Source organism: Bos indicus x Bos taurus, chromosome 12 (assembly GCF_003369695.1).
Source record: "Bos indicus x Bos taurus breed Angus x Brahman F1 hybrid chromosome 12, Bos_hybrid_MaternalHap_v2.0, whole genome shotgun sequence".
NCBI classification, from domain to species: Eukaryota; Metazoa; Chordata; class Mammalia; order Artiodactyla; family Bovidae; genus Bos; species Bos indicus x Bos taurus.
This window is the reverse complement of record NC_040087.1, coordinates 19,351,337-19,371,858: the sequence shown is the minus strand read 5'-3', so window position 1 is coordinate 19,371,858 and position 20,522 is coordinate 19,351,337. Positions and strand designations below refer to the sequence as shown.

The following is a 20,522-nucleotide window of genomic DNA, read 5'->3' as shown; positions in this document are numbered from 1 at the left end:
AATTGAAGACTACATGTGTCTCTTCCCTCTTGGACCTCCCTCCACTCTACCCCTACCTCCAATCCCAGCCATCTAGGTCATCACAGAGCATTGTTTTGTGGTCAGAATATGGCCTGTACAATTTCTCCTTTCTTGTACTGTGTTGAACTTCCTTTATGCCCAAGAAATAATTAATTGCATATATATTTAATGGAAATGTAAAAAGAAGCAGTATTCTCCATTTCTATAATGGAAAATCAATTTATATACCTATTAAGCTTCTTAAATGATCATAATAAAACTTTCCTGTTTCTAAAAAAAAAAAAATACAATCTTTTTATTAAGTAAAATAATTTGGATCCTTTTTTATGTTCTTTTTTCCTCACCTTTCTGTGTGTTCAAAATATAATTTATCTTAAATGCTGCCAAAGCCAATAACAAAATATATTTTCTTCAATATCTTGGCAAGGCTCTATAAAGAACTGTAAGTCCCTAAAATGGTAAAGTTATTAATATGAGTGTATGAGCAAAATGCAACTTTATCTAAATTACAGAAAGAGTCTTTCCATCAGATTGGCAGAGACTGAAAATAAGTGCTAATAACTGTTACTAAGAATGTAATTTACACACCCATCTATTACTATATTACCTTTCTGGAGTCAAAAATGTCTAAATCTTTGATACAGTAGTTTCACTTACAGGAACCAATCCTGAAAAAACAAAAAATCATATGAAATCGAAGATTTATGTATGCTTATGACAGTATCTCTAGATGGGAGACCATCTGAATATTCAATAGTAAAGGAGTGATAAACCAAGGTACATCAATCTAATGGCATTTTTGTAACCACTAAAATACTGAATACCACAGAAAAATGCTAATGTTTAATTTAATGTACAGATAAATCTTTTAGGTTATAAAACTATTTCTCCTCAAGGGTTGGGGGAAAATATACCAAAGTATAGTATGTAATTATGGTAATTTTTACCATTTTTTTTTTGCATTTTCTAAAATGAGCATATATTTTAACCATCAGAAAAAAATCATTAAAAGATTTCTTCCCAAATACATAAATCAAATGACACATATTTACATTCTTATAACACGAAGATATTTAATAGTCATACAACAGTTACTTTTTACATGCATCTTTTTATTTTGCATATATATAACAACACCTGCCAGTGAATGATCTCTGTTTCTAAAACTATATCAGATAAGATATAAGCAAATAGTATTATTTGAAGGGTATAACTTGAGGAGTAATGTTTGGTGGAAAAGTTTATTTGGGGAGAACTTTGGATAGTCAAAATCCATCTGGAAAGCCATAATGGCTGGACCAATTTTATTTCATAACTTTTATAACAATATTTTTTATTTTCAATTGTGGTAAAAAAATACAGTTAAACACATAACGTAAAATTTACCATCTTAACAATTTAAAAATGTACAGTTCAGTAGTATTAAGTGTATTTGCAGTGTTGTATATAATAGTATTTTAAGGATAGTGTTTCTATTGGTTTCATAAAAACAATACATGTTCTTTTATAAATAATTCAAACAATACAGAAAGTTACAGGAAGATTTTTAAATCTCTTCAGATCCCAGACTTTACCATCAGTATTAAGTGATCATCATGGCAGGCATATTTCTATGCACTTATACAAATAAATAATCTTATTTAAGATGAGAATGTGTACACTTTTAAAATATTTTAAATATTAAATTTAAACTTATTTGAATATGGTAGTACTATGATAAACTGAAGGAACTGCTGAACTTCCAGAAAATTTGTTTCTTTGCAACAAGAGATCTTATTTCCTAAAATATCCAGTTTAAAAAATTAAGAGTTTGGAGACTTTTTTATCTGTATGTTTTCAATTTAGAGACACAAGTTGACTGCTGTGAAAAAATGTATTATTTTGGTCATTATTTTAAGTGAAGGTTTTAATGTTTCTGTTTTGTAACTTTAACTTCCTTTGGTCATTTGGTCATGACCTCTATTTTAAAATCCAGTGGTCACAACACACCTCAATTCTTAATTCCTACTTACTAATTTTGATTCATCACTTATCTGCTCTTCAATAAGTAGTTTTGTTCTTTTTCCTACCAGGGATTCATGGATGCTGTATTTGCCTTTCTCAGTCGATTTCCGAATGACACTTATTTAGATATCATAGTTTGGGGTCTTGCTGGCTTTGCCTTAAAACTGCAAACATTTTTGCTTTGAATATTGCTTAGAGGAAGTCTAAGGCCAGCATGATTTCCTCCCTCTTACATGTTACTTAGTTTTCTAGCCTAGAGGTCTGAAGTTCTTCCTTCATTCTTCATTGTTAATAGCTTAACCAGTATATATCTTGATAACGAATATTTATGTCCCTTTTTCTTTGAATATGTTATTCTGCATATTCAGTTCTTTCATAATTTTGTGGAAATTCTCTTCTGTTAATCTTTAAGTGGTTTTTCTGATTCACTTGTTGCATTATGTACTCAGGGAGTGGAATCCAGCTATATTGTGTTGTCTTTGTCTCAGTTGCATACTATCTTCTTTGCAATTACCTTGGTCCACTTTTCTTCTGCATTTTCACTGCAATTCACTATTAAATTCATTTGTCAACTGGAATGTATTGAGTGCCAGCACCAGTGGTAAATGAGATCACATCCCATCCTTAGTATGAAGCAATGGAGCTTTTACTTGAGAATAGGGAAGGGAGAAATAAATATAACAAAATCAGGTAATGATCATAATAAGAAACCCAAGTAAGGAAAGGGAGGGTTGTGGGCAGGAATCATGCATTTTAGATAATGCAGTGAGAGCAGGTCTCTCTGAGATGACACTTGAGAATAAACGTGAATGAAGCAAGGCAGTGAGCTAGGCAAAGACCTGGGCAATGCAGAGGCAGAGAAGAGCAAGTGCAAAGGCCCCATGGAAATGCAGAGTGTTCAAGACAGAATGATAAGAGCCAGATGAGAAATCAGAAACTGGTGAGAGATGAGATCAGAGAATCACACTAGGTCACAAAAGAGGCCGGAGGCCTGAGAGAGGAGGCTGAATTTTGTTCTGTGACAAGGAGAGGGGGACCATATGTGCTTTAGAGCAGGCATCCCAAACCTCTGGGATCTAATGCCTGATGATCTGAGGTGGAGTTGATGTAGTAATAATAGAAATAAAGTGCACAGTAAATGTAATAAACTTGAATCATCCCCAAACCACCCCTCACCCCTGGTCTGTGGAAAAATCATCTTCCACAAAACTGGTCCCTGACGCAAAAAAAGTTGGGGATCACTGCTTTAGAGGAGGCACTCTGGCCTTTTGCTAAGTATTTCAACAACAGTAAATTGAGCATAAAAAATTGATCAAGTGTTGTCTAACCGAAAAAGGAAAAGGGGAGCACTAAGATAAGAGAGTAATAACTTCAGGAAGTCATCTAGTCCTGGATTAACCGAGGAAGACCTGAAGTTACTAGAACCCAGCTTCCCAGTTGGTGCTAAGGTAAAGAACCCACCTGTCAACACAAGAGACGTTAGAGATGCGGATTTGATCCCTAGGTCGGGAAAAGCCCATGGAGAAGGACATGGAAACTCAATCCAGTATTCTTGCCTGGAGAATCCCCATGGACAGAGGAGGCTGGAGGGGGAACAGTCCATAGGGTCGCACAGAGTCAGCCACGACTAAAGCGACTTAGCTCGAGCATGAATGCACAGGAACCAGAAGCAGGGACTCACAGAGCTGGAACCCTGGCCTGGGGTAGGAGGTGTTGCCCACTTACTAGTAGCTCTGAGAGGGTACGCTGAGGCTGCTTCCAGGAGAGTGGAAGATGGTTGAAATTTGGGGCTAACTGCTGCTGTCAGGTGAAGGTCTACAGTGGGCAATGCCGGCAGGTATGGAGAGTCAACGAGGAGGAGCACATTCTTTTTCTGTCTTCTTACTTTTAGTCTTTTATCTAATGCCTCTTACAGACTATAGCAAGAATTCAGCTGAAAAAAGTAAAAATGTAGCTTGCAGAGGCCCAGCCACAGCAGCACAAAGCAGAGTAGGGAAGGGTTTATTGCTAAAAGTTAACAGTCTAATAACTGGAACAGAGAGAAATTCAGGATGACCTCTAGGTTTCTGTCTTGAGCAACTGGATGAAAATAACGCCATTTATTGACATGGGGAAAACTCAGGGAGAAGTAAACTGAGAGGAAAAAGAAAATCAATGTTTGGGTATGTTATTGCCAATTTACTATGTAAATACAAACAAATGCAAAATTTATCATTTTCCCCAAATCTATTTCCTTTAGCCAGACTATTCAGATCTCTCATTCATTAATCTTTGTATTCCTTTGCTTTTGTTTTTTAATTTCTTCAGTTTTTGACTGGAGGATAATTGCTTTACAATGTTATGTTGGTTTCTGCTGTATAACAACATGAATCAGCTGTTAAGTATACATACATCCCCTCCCTCTTGAGCCTCCCTCCCACCCCCACCCCCATACCCTCCACCCCCACGCACCCCTCATCACAGAGCACCAAGCTGATATTTCCCACAAGCTACCTATTCTACACATGGTAGTTATATATGTCAAGGCTACTCTCAATTCATCCCACCCTCTCCTTCCCCACCCCGTGTCCACAAGCCCATTCTCTACCTCTAACATGTTTGTTTTGAATGAATTAATTTTGAGGTCCTTATTAGATATATGAGTGGAGTTCCTGGGAAGGGAGTTGGATATGAGTTTGGAGCTCAACAAAGGTATTAAGGATAGAATACAAATTTAAGGAGTCCTAAAAACACAGACAAACAACATTTTAAAACCAGAAAAACTGAATAAGATGACTCAGGGAGGGGCAGGGAATGAAAATTGATAAAGAAAAAAAGAGGGATGAGGAATATGCATGCCTGGGAGTCCCAAACATTTGGGAAGAAGAACATGATCTGGCAAGAAGGTGATTGGTGATCTCAACAAGAGCAGTTTAGGTGGAGCTATGGACACAATAATCTAATTAGAATGGATTGAAGAGATTATATACAGTGAGGAAGTGGAAACTGCAAGTACAAACAACCTTTTAAAAGTCTACTATAAGGCACAGCAGAAAAAAATGGGCTCCTACTCACCATGAAAGCAGAGGGGGATATGAGATCTAGGGTGATAGTATTTTTAGAAGGGGAAGTAGTATAGTATGTTTGGAAGTGGTGGTTTAGTCGCTAAACTGTGTCTGACTCTTGGACCCGCCGGGCTCCTCTGTCCATGGGATTTCCCAGGCAGGAATACTGGAATGCGTTGCCATTTCCTTCTCCAGGGCATCTTCCTGACAAGGATCGAACCTGTGTCTCCTGCATTGCAGGTGGATTCTTTACCGCGGAGCCACCAGGGAAGTACTGATTGGAATAATCAAATAGAGAGAGAGAAACTGAGGATGCAGAAAATGGAGGGGATAGTCACGGGACACAATCCTTGACTGTGTAAGAACGGGTGGGCTTCAGGACACTAGTGGAGGGGCTTGCCTTACTTAAGAGCAGGGCTCGCTAACCCTTTACAGAAGACAGTTTATTTGAGTACAGATGAAGGCAGGTCGATAGGTACAGTGTGGGAAAGATGAGTTTATCTTGTGAGAGCGTCTATTTATCAATAAAATCAGAGTTTGAAGTGAGGAGCAGGGAAATGTGGGAGACGTAGGAGAGAGGAGAGGAGGCACCATCATCTTGATGAACTGACTAGAGGATGTGCTCCAGCTGCCAGTCTGTTTTTGGTGATTCTGATTTCCAACCATGCTTATTTCATTTCTTGCTGTTCCAAATTTATTTATTTTGAAATGACAGTATTACTTTGGCCTTCATTGGCTTAGGTAGCAGACATTTTCTTTTTCTTGCTACTTCTGGTAATGCTTTTAAAGGAGTTTTTATTGTTCTTTCTTTTGCACAAACTGTTTTGTCAGGTATTTGGGGAGGAAGATTTTGTGATCTGCCTTCACTCCCCCATCTTTATCCGAAAGTCTAGAATGTTTTTAAGTAGACTGCACTTCATGTTTTTTCAATTCACCCTATATATAGTAATGTGACATAAGAAATCATAGTAATATTATATATTGTATTATTATAATAGCCACTGTTTACTGAATGCCTGTGTGCCCTGTACTATACTGGGCATTTACATACATGATTTCTAAACCATAACAACCCTACAAGGTAGGTATTGTCGCCAGTTATTTCCACAAGAAACCTTTTTTACTGGTGGTGTCAGATCACAGAATCTTACTTAAAACTCATAGCTAGCCAGTATAAACAAGGTAAGAACCAATTTTTCTCCCTTTGTGTCTGTAAAAAATTAGCACTTAAGAGGCTGTTCTTTTTGAAGTACAAAATAATACTTTGCAAAAGCGCACCACACAAACTAAGGGAGATTTTATGGACAGCTTTTTGACACCAGACTATATCATTAATCTCTTGGTGGGAGAGTTGCTAACTGACAGATTCAAGGAACTTGGTAAATCAATTGAGGTGTCCCTTCTCTAACCATATCATCAGCAAACATACTGAGAGCCTGCTATGTTGAAATAACTAGTAAATTATACTAAACCACTATAATTTTACAAGTTATAGGATATGTATCAGTGTTTGTTTTGGAAACTCCATTATTTGGATTTAAGTAATATCAAACTTTTCTTCTGGCAACAATATTTATACTCATGTGATGATACTGAAAACATATCACTGGGACATAAACATATCTATGCCAAGTAATAGGTTTCTTTTTCTGATTATAAAAGTAGTACAAGTAAATAAAAATTTGAAATTATGTTTAAAGAAAAAATATTTTTCTTTATTTTAGGAAAATATAGATAAAATAACCAATAATTCCTTTATTTAAAGGTAACTGACTTACAGTTGACATATTTCCATGAAGTTTTTTAAGCATATGAAGTTTAAACTTTTTTCCTCAGTCGCTGACTTTTTTCATAAAAATTTATCAGAAATGCTTCCTCAAGTCATTTAAAACTCTTAAAATTTTCAATGGCTGCATAAAGATCCTTATGTGGAGTAGGGTTTCGTTAGGTGGTCACTTACACTATTTTCCTTACTTATAAACAATGTTGCTGTGAACTTTTTATGCATAAATATATTTTAGCATTTCAGATTATATCTTAAATTAAGATCAATTCTTAGAAATAGACTACATGGCCAACATTTTTAGGCTTCTTCATCTATAAAAATTTTGCTGTTAAAAAAAAATCTCTTAATTCTCTACATACATATATATTGAAAATAAGCCTGAGGGAAAAATGTATGAGGCCTACCTTTTAAAATTGAGATTAATATTTAAATTTAGGCTCAGTGTTTTTGTTTTGCTTTGTTTTTAATATCTTACCTTTAAGGAAAAATCCACTCTTCAAAATATTATTTACTTCTTTTCATCAGGTTTAAAATTTACACAATTTGAGATAGGAGTTTAAATATTTACTTTTTTCAGCCTAATGCTTCTATTTTTCAAGGTATTACCATTTCTTTTTTCCTATTTCCAAATATGTTCTCCCAGCAGTGTTGCCTCCAGACTCATCAGTTCAGTCTCACATTTGACATTGACATTGACATTGACAAGTTGCTCAGTCATGTCCGACTCTTTGCGACCCTATTGACTATAGCCTACCAGGCTCCTCTGTCCATGGGATTCTCCAGGCAAGAACACTGGAGTGGGTTGCCATTTCCTTCTCCAGGGGATCTTCCTGACCCAGGGATTGAACCAGGGTCTCCTGCATGTACACCACTAATTCATGGTATAAGTGTACACATGCATCTGTAGATAAAAACCTAAATAAAATTACAGATCATGGTCATTCTCAAATCTAGCAAATTTGGCACAAGAGTTTAAGAGTACCAAAATTAATATTATAAAACAGTTCAAAGGTATTAGACTGAAATGCAGAGCTATAAATGGGGCACATTCACCCAATTCTAAAATTAATTTACAGTGGTGAAGGAATCACAAAATTTGGAAAAACCTCCAGAAGAAATCAAAGTAAATAAGGAGTACTACTTTTTAGTACTACCATTTATTAATTCACTTGACTAATTAAAGATGTTCAATACTTACTGAACATCTTTTATATGTCAAACAGTTGCTAGGAGGGAGCAAAAAGATACAGGCCTGCCTTCCTGGAAGATATATCCTAGTGGAAGAGACAGGCAAAAGCAAATGAACAAATAAGTAAAGGTCGTAAGTTGTAATCTAGTCGCTTCTGTTACTCAGTATTATTCCTGTAAGACAAAGAAGTGATCTGAGTTTCTACCCCCCAAAATTTTTAAAGCAGTACTAAGTTAAAAAATTGAAGATTTAGAATTATTAAGAAATGGATCTCTACAGATATTTTATGACTCTTGTTTATGATTCATCTTATTTAAAATATTTTAGATATTTTATGACTCATTCCCTTGTACCCTACACACTCCCTTGCCAAAAGTATCTAGTCTGACTCTACCTCAGTTGTAGCATATTACAGTAGAAGGTGTGTGTATGTGCTCAGTCACTTAGTTGTGTCTGACTCTTTGTGACCCCATGGACTGTAGCCTGCAAGGTTTCTCTGTCCATGGAATTTTCTAGGCAAGAATACTGGAGTGGGCTGCCATTTCCTTCTCCAGGGGAATATTCCCAACTCAGGGATCAAACCCACGTCTCCTGCATCGGCAGGTGGATTCTTTACCACTGAGCCACCTTTAAAAATGTGCCAAATTTGGGGAGCAAGGAAACCCAGGTTTTAGCAAGTAGCAATGCTGATACTGAGATCTTTGGTAAGATGTTTAATTTTCTGGTGTCAGTTTCCTTTGCAAAATGATGAATTTTGACTAAATGATGGCTAAAATCCCTTTTGGCTTTAAAATTCATTGTCTATGCATCTGTCCTTAAAACCTTTCTTCTGTTATGCTCCTATTTATACTGGGGATGGGGGAGGAAATAGCATGAAGAATACAGAGGTTGGAAAGAATAAGATTGATTCCTGTTTGATAGCAATAAAGAATCTATCTATAGTTTATAATGATCATTTCCCCATGTTATTTAATTTTTTAAAAACATGTTTATAACATCTGCACGACATTCCAACAAATGGATATACCAAAATTTATTTATGTATGCCTTCGTTTTAAAAATTGTTTTCCTAATTTCTGCAATTATCTAAAGATATTTAAAATCCATACTTTACTGGTACTCAAGAGTATGGCCAGCTCTCACTCTGTCTTGTTCCTTTTGCAGAAAATAAAGTTACTGTGATTCCTTCTCATCTACTCCAGCCTATACATGGCTTTCTCTTAACATAAAAACTCCACTTCAGACAATGATCTACAGCCTGTCCTTTCTCCTTTCTAAAACAGCATCACCCCTGAGTGAAGGCCGTATTTCTGCAGCTCTCCCAAAGAAAAAGAATGTGAATTAAAGCCAATTCTGTGCCTGCATCAAGTCTGGATAATGTGTATTTTTAGTTTTAATGAAAGCTTAGATCCATGAGATTAAAATCCCTACCAGCAGACAAACAGGTAAAGATTCATTTTTGTCAGCTATAACAAAAACATGATTTAGCACTAAGTCACATATGACTTAGTTAACTCTGGCAAAAGTTAACTGTGACTTGGGTGATTGGCCATAATCCTGAACTTGTTAAAGCATTAATTGTTATGTTGAAACATTAGAATGTAAGTATACAATTTGAAGTAAAACTTAAATTTTTAGCTGCTAAATTCAGCAAACAACTGCACAATCTGCTATTTAGGGTTGCTTTTTTTTTATAATATGGTATATATTATTTCAATAAATGTCAAATTCTGCACTGCTTTGATACTTCATCCACAGAGTAAAGGAATCAGAGAGGTGACAGAGTGCTTTATAATTACTCCAAAAAATATCCTGAGTGAGTTAAAAATCTTTCCAATTTAATAGTTTTTGTTTGGGAAAAGAGTAGAACCTCTGTTGTACCTCTTGGATTGTGAATTGCCACAAGTTAAACACCTTTTTTATAATTTTAAGTTACTTTTAAGCACCTATATAGTATCAGTTTGGAATCTGAAAGAATACTCACATTAACAATTATTTCTACCAATAGCTATGGACATTGTAGTTACAGATAGTAGAATTTTAGTGAAGGGATCTTTGGGGTCATATAATCCAGCTCTCATCTTACAGATAAGGAAAATGAAGCCCAGAAAAGTTTTTATAATTCGTAACAGTAAGCTTGGCGAGCAGAGGGAAAGAAGGCTCCTAACACACTCTTTTGGCCTAATGCATGCCAGAGGGTAACAGGTTATAAGAAAGTCTGTAGTTAGCTACAGTTGAACAACTCTAGGAAAAAGACCTGCTTTGGTTCCTAAATACACATTTTCCCCTTAAGATTCTTACTGGATGATCCATTCCACCTTAATTTATTACCACAAACACAAAAGGGAAGTGTCTTTACACAAATTAATGCGCCTACAAAATAAAACCCAAGAGAGAAGCTGGAGTTAGTTTGGCAGAGCTACCGGGTTACACAATGTCTGGGGAGGACCTTTATACATATCCATATGTATACATACTGTAGCCTCTTAATTGTGCTTAAGGAAATGGCACTGACATACATTGTGGGTGTCAACGTTGCCCGCAAGAGTTGTACATCACACATGGACACTGCAAATATAAGTTTTGTATATTGAATTAATTAAGGAAGGCTAATTGCCAAAACAGATCATCAACACCAAAATATATCATGGCTCAAGGACATTTCTTGCTAAAATAAACAAGCACTACAGTAATTACTTTTCAAGGTCTTTCCATACCGTCGCTTTCAGAATCAAAGTTCCAAGGTCACCCTAAGGGTCTTTTCTCTTTCAGCCTGTAGGAAAGTGAGTTTTTTAGGGGAGAGTCTTCCCAGGTGACACCAGTGGTAAAGAATCTGCCTGCCAGTGCAGGAGATACAGGAGACGTGCGTTCAATCCCTGGGTCGGGAAGATCCCCTGGAGTAGGAGGTGGCAACCCACTCTAGTATTCTTGCCTGGAAAATTCGATGGACAAGGAGCCTGGAAGGCTACAGTACATGGGGTTGCAAAGAGTTGGACCATGACTAAAGCACACATGCGTGCGCAAGCACACACACACACTCCAAGTAGACCATGACTAAAGCACACATGCGTGCACAAGCACGCACCCGCACACACACACATACACACACACACTCCAAGTAGTACATGTTAACTTCCATTCTCATTCTATTGGCTGTAACTTAAGTCACATGTCCACAGCTAACTGCAAGGGAGGCTGGAGATAGACTTATGTGTATGGCCCAGAAGTGAGAGCATGGATTTTGATACTAGTTAACAGTCACTGCCCACTTGGGTGCTCACTCTCTCCACATATATACATACACAAATTCTAAAGTCGTCACCAAAATTAAATTAACTCATATAATTATGCTTCAAATAGAATAAGTTAGTAGTGGAAGAAAAGGCCTTCTACTTAAGAATTAGATTCATCTCTACCCTTTCCCTCCTTCAGTTCAGTTCAGTCGCTCAGTTGTGTCCAACTCTTTGCGACCCCATAGACTGCAGTACGCCAGGCCTCCCTGTCCATCACCAACTCCTGGAGTTCACTCAAACTCATGTCAGTGATGCCATCCAACCATCTCATCCTCTGACATCCCCTTCTCCTCCGGCCTTCAATCTTTCCTAGCATCAGGGTCTTTTCCAATGAGTCAGTACTTCCCATCAGGTAGCCAAAGTATTGAAGTTTCAGCTTCAATATCAGTCCTTCCAAAGAATATTCAGGACTGATTTCCTTTAGGATGGACTGGTTGAATCTCCTTGCTGTCCAAGGGACTCTCAAGAGTCTTCTCCAACACCACAGTTCAAAAGCATCAATTCTTCAGCGCTCAGCTTTCTTCACAGTCCAACTCTCACATCCATACATGACCACTGGAAAAACCATAGCCTTGACTAGACAGGCCTTGGTTGGCAAAGTAATGCCTCTGCTTTTGAATATGCTATCTAGGTTGGTCATAACTTTCCTTCCAAGGAGCAAGCGTCTTTTCATTTCATGGCTGCAGTCACCATCTGCAGTGATTTTGGAGCCCCCAAAAATAAAGTCTGTCACTGTTTGCACTGTTTCCCCATCTGTTTGCCATGAAGTGATGGGACCAGATGCCATGATCTTAGTTTTCTGAATATTGAGTATTAAGTCAACTTTTTCACTCTCCTCTTTCAGTTTCATCAAGAGGCTCTTTAGTTTTTCTTCACTTTCTGCCATAAGGGTGGTGTCATTTGCATATCTGAGGTTATTGATGTTTCTCCCAGCAATCTTGATTCCAGCTTGTGCTTCATCCAGCCAGCATTTCTCATGATGTACTCTGCATAGAAGTTAAATAAGCAGGGTGACAATATACAGCTTTGATGTACTCCTTTTCCTATTTGGAACCAGTCTGTTGTTCCATGTCCAGTTCTAACTGTTGCTTCCTGACCTGCATACAGGTTTCTCAAGAGGCAGGTCCCTCCTTCAGGCAGAACTAATTGTTAATTAATGCATAACAACAGTCAACTGAAATCTCAAAATGAGGGAAAAAAGCAAATGTTTGCAAGAATTACCTTTTTTATACATCTATATGTATCAAGACATATATATGTATGAGATATAGAAGGAGGTTGGCTTGGTTTCGTTATCCCATCACCTACTCAAATTCAGGACTAAGACTTACAACTGGGCTGTTTGTTTTAAAGGCACAAAGCCATCAAGTTCCCTTTTAATTATGAATAAATGATGTCTGAAGATATTCAGCTTTTTTTACACAACACAGATAGTAATTCTATAAATAGTAAATTTAGTGTGTGTTTTTTTTTTTTTTTTGAGTAAGTTGCCATTTTAATCCTCAAAACTGTTCCCAGTTAGTTTTTCACAGAAGCACTGCCTGGCTGCACTTCTGAAATCATAAACAGGAAGTATGATATGTAAATGTCAGTAAAACTAAAACTCAATCCTATGGTTTGATATTTTTCTTCCTTTCATATTACCACGTTAATGTCTGATTTTATGTGTATTGTACTTAGACCAATTACATGAAGGCAAACAGTAATTCATTACCTGATCAGTTTTATTTGGCAACCTAACTGTTTTGGGGGGCATGGAAAAAACACGTGGAATAACCTAAATGTTGTTCATTTTCATGGAGGAGGGAATGGAAATGACCGGAAAACTGCTGTTGATTTTGCATTGTTAGAAACTGCTTTCATGCATAGGTTGCACAACTTTATTGTTGCCAGAAGACAGTGTAGATGGAGGAGGAGGCCAGAGAGTGAATGAGTCTTTAAATACTTGAAAACCTATTACAGAAAGCATTTTTACAGTGTGCACCATCTTATTCCGATCTTCAGTAACTCCTTGAATGTGTTTCCCTACATTAATTCTGTTGTGACACAACTAAGGAGTTGTTTAAGTAGTGCAAAAATTCAGGATATTATCTCTGACTTCCCTATGAAGAAACTATGGTTCTTTCTATAGTTAGTATTTTCTCTGTAACACTATTTCAGTGTGTCTGCTACCTGAACTTTTCTATGGAAATTCCAAGAAAAAGATTAAAATTGACCAGTCCAGTTTGTGTATTACCTTAAATATTTCTGGAGAAATGTTACCAACATATAAATGCTGCTGTAAGTCTAAAATGTTTTTCTTTAGGAAACCATTCCTGACCTTGTTCTTAAACCGAATACTGAAGGAATGAATTTACTCAAAGTCACACAATATATGAGAGAAAAAAAAAAACAAACCAGAACCTATGTATCTAAACTTCCTTTCAAGGCAGATCACACAGACCTAGAGAATATGTTTCACAAGGAGGCAGCCTGCCTACCTACTGAGGGTCTACCTTTCTGCAGCACACGAGGCCCTGCTGAATTGCACATATGGTATTTGACACTTGAGGCATTATCTTCTAGTTGAAAATACAACATACATAGAATAGATACAGGAATATGTGAAATGTAACATAATAAGAATACACTAATCAAGTACAAGCTACAAATAATTGCTATGGGGATGTGGAAAAAGAAGTAACTTAAAACTAGATGGCTAATGGACAGAAGTTTAGTGGAATCAGAAAATCTTACATAGATGTTTTCAAAGTGCTGATGGGTTTGGATTCCCAGAGAGAAAAAATAACCATTCATTTACTCATCAAATACCATATTTACAAAGTGCTTCCTGTATGTTATATGCTAGGCACTGTTCAAGGCACTAGAGATGCAACACTACACAAAACTGCTACAGAGCAGGACCAGGCAGGTCATCTCACAGACATGATGGGAACAAGAACACAAATATGCGAGTAGCGAGAAATTAAATACTGGGTCTGAAATACTCAAGTAAAAAGTGTTAGTCACTCAGTCATATCCGACTCTTTGCAACTCCATGGATTATAGCTGGCCAGGCTCCTCTGTCCATGAAATTTTCCGTGTAAGTATACTGGAATGGGTTGCCATGCCCTTCTCCAGGGGATCTCCCCAACCCAGGGATCAAACTCAGTCTCCGGCACTGCAGGCAGATTCTTTACCATCTGAGCCACCTATGTGCTTAAAGTCTCCAGCACTGCAGGCAGATTCTTTACCATCTGAGCCACCTATGTGCTTAAAAAAAGTGAAGTTGCTCAGTAGTGTCCGACTCTGTGACCTCATGGACTGTAGCCTACTAGGCTCCTCCGTCCATGGAATTTTCCAGGCAAGAATACTGGAGTGGGTTGCCATTTTCTTCTCCAGGGGATCTTCCCGACCCAGGGATTGAACCCAGGTCTCCCGCATTGCTGGCACACACTTTACCATCTGCGCCACCTGGGAAGCCCAAGTATTTATGTGCTTAAATACTAGGATGTTTCTAAATGGGAGAAAGATGTTTGGTGCGCCTTGAACTCCTTTTGTCATTATGGTCAGAACGAACTGCTTTCCCTTCTCAGTTGGTCAGCTCTCTTAGCCTCTTAGATATAACTTTATTACAACCAGAATAACACAAGTCAAATAACTACTACCTACATAAAGATTCCCAGCTGAAGTGTGCAGACAGCAAAAAGGGAAAGAATGGCTAGTGGAAGTTCAATTTTATGGCTCCTTTTATCTTTCCAGTGGTTACTATCATATATTATCAGTCTCTTGCCAGAAACATCTCCCACTTGGTGTTTGTCTGAGTTGTGATTCAATTCCTGAAGGTTCTGCTCTCCTCCTTTCAGGTAGAATCGCTGAAAGGAGACTCCATGTAAATTCCTTTTTGCTACTGATACTTAAACAGGTTTTCTTTATTCATCCAGCAATACTTCTTTACAGACTGTTTGATGGAAAGTATTCTGTGTTTTATGTAAGCTAGTGGGGAAGAGGATAAGATGGGATGGGGGACTAGGGAGACTACAAGAGGCTGCAATACAAGAGGCTACAATATAAATGACAATTAAGAGCTTGGATTAAATGGGCAATTTTCAAAATGCAAAGGAACGTATTAAGTACCAATGTAGAGAAGTACTAGAAGAACTAACAAGTGTAGCAACTGTTTACCTATGGGAAGTAAAGAAAGAAAGACAAGGGTGCCCACTTTCACCATTACTATTCAACATAGTTTTGGAAGTTTTGGCCACAGCAATCAGAGCAGAAAAAGAAATAAAAGGAATCCAAATTGGAAAAGAAGAAGTAAAACTCTCACTATTTGCAGATGACATGATCCTCTACATAGAAAACCCTAAAGATTCCACCAGAAAATTACTAGAAATAATCAATGACTATAGTAAAGTTGCAGGATATAAAATCAACACACAGAAATCCCTTGCATTCCTATACACTAATAATGAGAAAACAGAAAGAGAAATTAAGGAAACAATTCCATTCACCATTGCAACGGAAAGAATAAAATACTTAGGAATATATCTACCTAAAGAAACTAAAGACCTATATATAGAAAACTATAAAACACTGGTGAAAGAAATCAAAGAGGACACTAATAGATGGAGAAATATACCATGTTCATGGATTGGAAGAATCAATATAGTGAAAATGAGTATACTACCCAAAGCAATTTATAGATTCAACACAATCCCTATCAAGCTACCAACAGTATTCTTCACAGAGCTAGAACAAATAATTTCACAATTTGTATGGAAAAACAAAAAACCTTGAATAGCCAAAGCGATCTTGAGAAAGAAGAATGGAACTGGAGGAATCAACCTACCTGACTTCAGGCTCTACTACAAAGCCACAGTTATCAAGACAGTATGGTACTGGCACAAAGACAGAAATATAGATCAATGGAATAAAATAGAAAGCCCAGAGATAAATCCACGCACATATGGACACCTTATCTTTGACAAAGGAGGCAAGAATATACAATGGATTAAAGACAATCTCTTTAACAAGTGGTGCTGGGAAATCTGGTCAACCACTTGTAAAAGGATGAAACTAGACCACTTTCTAACACCATACACAAAAATAAATTCAAAATGGATTAAAGATCTAAATGTAAGACCAGAAACTATAAAACTCCTAGAGGAGAACATAGGCAAAACACTCTCTGACATACATCACAGCAGGATCCTCTATGACCCACCTCCCAGAATATCGGAAATAAAAGCAAAAATAAACAAATGGGACCTAATTAACCTTAAAAGCTTCTGCACATCAAAGGAAACTATTAGCAAGGTGAAAAGACAGCCTTCAGAATGGGAGAAAATAATAGCAAATGAAGCAACTGACAAACAACTAATCTCAAAAATATACAAGTTACTCCTATAGCTCAACTCCAGAAAAATAAATGACCCAATCAAAAAATGGGCCAAAGAACTAAATAGACATTTCTCCAAAGAAGACATACAGATGGCTAACAAACACATGAAAAGATGCTCAACATCACTCATTATCAGAGAAATGCAAATCAAAACCACTATGAGGTACCATTTCACACCAGTCAGAATGGCTGCGATCCAAAAGTCTACAAATAATAAATGCTGGAGAGGGTGTGGAGAAAAGGGAACCCTCTTACACTGTTGGTGGGAATGCAAACTAGTACAGCCACTATGGAGAACAGTGTGGAGATTCCTTAAAAAACTGGAAATAGAACTGCCTTATGATCCAGCAATCCCACTGCTGGGCATACACACTGAGGAAACCAGAAGGGAAAGAGACACATGTACCCCAATGTTCATCACAGCACTGTTTATAATAGCCAGGACATGGAAGCAACCTAGATGTCCATCAGCAGATGAATGGATAAGAAAGCTGTGGTACATATACACAATGGAGTATTACTCAGCCATTAAAAAGAATACATTTGAATCAGTTCTAATGAGGTGGATGAAACTGGAGCCTATTATACAGAGTGAAGTAAGCCAGAAGGAAAAACATAAATACAGTATACTAACGCATATATATGGAATTTAGAAAGATGGTAACAATAACCTGGTGTACGGGACAGCAAAAGAGACACTGATGTATAGAACAGTCTTATGGACTCTGTGGGAGAGGGAGAGGGTGGGAAGATTTGGGAGAGTGACATTGAAACATGTAGAATATCATGTAAGAAACGAGTTGCCAGTCCAGGTTCGATGCACGATACTGGATGCTTGGGGCTGGTGCACTGGGACGACCCAGAGGGATGGTGTGGGGAGGGAGGAGGGAGGAGGGTTCAGGATGGGGAACACATGTATGCCTGTGGCGGATTCATTTTGATATTTGGCAAAACTAATACAATTATGTAAAGTTTAAAAATAAAATAAAATTAAAAAAAAATTTAAAAATAAAAAAAAAAAGAAAGACAGACATAACCTAAGATCGCAAGTTTGAAGGTTCCAAAATATGTGTTATCACCAACAATAGCCAAGAAATTTGGAAAAAATAGCTTGAAGGAAAAAATGAAACTAATGTCAGATCTAAGCAGGATATCACTAGAAGACAGAGGACTCAAGCTTTCCTGATAACCTATTGGGCCTGTTGATGTACATATGAAAATCAGTATTATATAAAAAACAGATTGAAACCCTATGGGCTAAAAAGGGAATGCAATAAACAACATCAAATGGCTGTGTATGATGAGGTAGCAATCTTACTTACTTCAATCTTACTTACTTCAATCTTACTTCAAAAGAAGTAACCCGGCTTTGGAATCTTTCCTTCAGGTCAAAGATGCCCTTTACCAAACATTCTCTCCTTTTTAGCAGACCCCTTAGTGAGTGAGAATAATAAACTTAATGAATAAAATTAAAAGACTTTGTTTCCCTGGATTATCTGTAGATAGTAAGTAGGCAGAGCTAGGATTTAAGTCCAGATCTGTTTGATTCCAATGCTACTTTTCTTAACTAATAATCTACTTTGCCTCCAAAAGTTATCTAAAAACAATACATAAACAAACAAATAAAAATTGTTTGGCTATCCTAGATCTTTTGCATTTCTATATGAATTAATTTTAGAATAAGCTTAACTTTTAAGCCTACTAGAATTTTGATTTGAATTGTATTGAACCTTTAGATCAATTTGAGAACAGACATATTAATATAAACCAATGAGTCAGGTAAATCTCTCCAGTTACTTAAGTCATCTTTAATTCTTCTTAGCGCTGTTTGCTCTTTTCAGTTTTTAGGACTTTAGTGCTTTTTTTCAGATTTATTCATAAGAACTTATTTTTTATGCTACTGTAAATGCTGTGTATTTTTCACATTTCCATTTTCAATTGTTTGGTGCTAGAATGTGGAAATATAAATGATTATTATATACTGATTTTATATCCCACTGTCTTGCTAAACTCAAGTTATCCTAGTAGCTCTTCATCAGTTCCACCAAGTGGAAGAGATGCATGATTTATTGTTGTTTAGTTGCTCAGTCTGACTCTTTGTGACCCTATGGACTGCAGCCTGTCACGCTCCTCTGGCCATGGGATTTCCCAGGCAAGAATACTGGAGAAGGTTGCCATTCCCTTCTCCAGATCTTCCCAACTGAAGGATCAAACCCGCATCTCCTGCATTGCAGGCAGATTCTTTACCACTGAACCACCTGGGAATCCTCCTAGATGGATGATTATATCAGTTTTATTTCCTCTTTTCCAATCTAATTTTTTTTTTTCCTTCCTGATTATACTGGTCAGAACTTCCAATACTGAGTAAAAGTGGTAAGGGCAGAAGTCCTTGTATCGTTCCTGATCTCAGGGAGAAAGCATGCCATCTTTCGTCAGTAGATATAAGGTTATTTCACGTTTTGTGTAGATACCTTTTATCTGACTGAAGAAATATCCTTGCATTCCAAGTTTGCTGAGTTTTTAAAAATCAGGAATGAATACTGGGTTTTGTCACACGTTTTTTCTGCATCTATTAAGATGATCAGTTTTTCTTTTTTAGTTTAAAATGGTGAATTATACTCATTGATTTTTGAATGTTAAAACCAATCCTACATTCTTGAGATAAACCCAATAATAATACTATCCTTCTTATATATGGTTGGATTTTATTTGATGAAATTTTGTATAGGATTTTTCAATTTATGTGTATGAGGAAGACTGGCCTGAGTTTTCTTGTTATGTCTTCATAGTGTTTGAGTATCAGGGTAATGCTGGCCTCCAAGAACAAGTTTGGAAGTATTCTCTCCTCTTCACTTTTCTGTAAGAGTTTATGTGTAACTGGTATTATTTTTCTTTTCCTAAATGTTTTGGAAGGATTTGTCAGTGAAGCCCTATGCACCAGTTTTCTTTGTAGGAATGTATATATATAAAGTGAAAAGTGAGTAAAGTGAAGTCGCTCAGTCGTGTCCAACTCTTTGCGACTCTGTGGACTATAGCCCCCAGGCTCCTCCATCCATGGAATTTTCTAGGCAAGAGTACTGGAGTGGGTTGCCATTTCCTTCTCCAGTATATAAATTATTTATTTATTTGGCTGCATCAGGTTCAGTAGTTGTGGTGTGGGCTTAGTTGCTCTGAGGCGTGCGGGATCTGACTTCCCCACTAGGGACTGGACCTCTGTCCTCTGCATTGCAAGTGGATTCTACCACTGGACTACCAGGGGAGTCCCTATAGGAATATTTTAAACTAATAATTCAACAGAAAAATTACAATTCAGGTTATCTATTTCTTCTATTATATCTATTTCTTCTTGAGTAAGCTTGGTAATTTGTAATCTTTCAAGGACTTTGGCCATTTCATCTAAATTGCTATTGTTGTTTGCCTAAAGTTGTTCATAATATTCCCTTATTATCCTTTAAGTACCTGTAGAATTTGTAATGATGTCACCTCTCTTATTCCCGATTACCAATCTTCCTGATATGTGTCTTATCTTTTTTTTTTTTCCCCGACCAGTCTGGCTAAAGGTTTATCAGTTTTACTGACCTCAACGAACCAAGCTTTCATCACACAGATATTCTCAATTGATTTTTGTTTTCCATTTCATTGATTTCCACTTCAATCTAATTTATTTCGTGATTTTTTTTTTTTGCTTCTTTGTGTTTAATTTGCTCTTCTTAAGTTGAGGTCATTGCTTTGAGGGTTTCTTTTTTTGGTATACTCTAATACAGGCATTTCATTTATTCAGAATTCGATAATGTATTTTTAT

The 20,522-nt window shown here is 36.9% G+C and overlaps 1 protein-coding gene across 7 annotated transcripts in view; it reads right to left on the bottom strand.

Moving 5' to 3' along the window:
• Positions 1–361: 361 nt before the first annotated feature.
• Positions 362–20,522, bottom strand: part of KCNRG (potassium channel regulator) — a 105,164-nt gene continuing 85,003 nt past the window's right edge. For 3 of the 7 annotated variants that reach the window (XR_003513726.1, XR_003513725.1, XR_003513724.1), the window contains exon 4: positions 852–3,958. The gene's annotated coding sequence lies outside the window, so the exon portion shown is untranslated. Of the gene's footprint in view, positions 690–851; positions 3,959–12,280; positions 12,324–20,522 lie in introns of those variants that run through there. The other 4 variants (XR_003513727.1, XR_003513730.1, XR_003513728.1 and 1 more) reach the window with 4 other exon arrangements.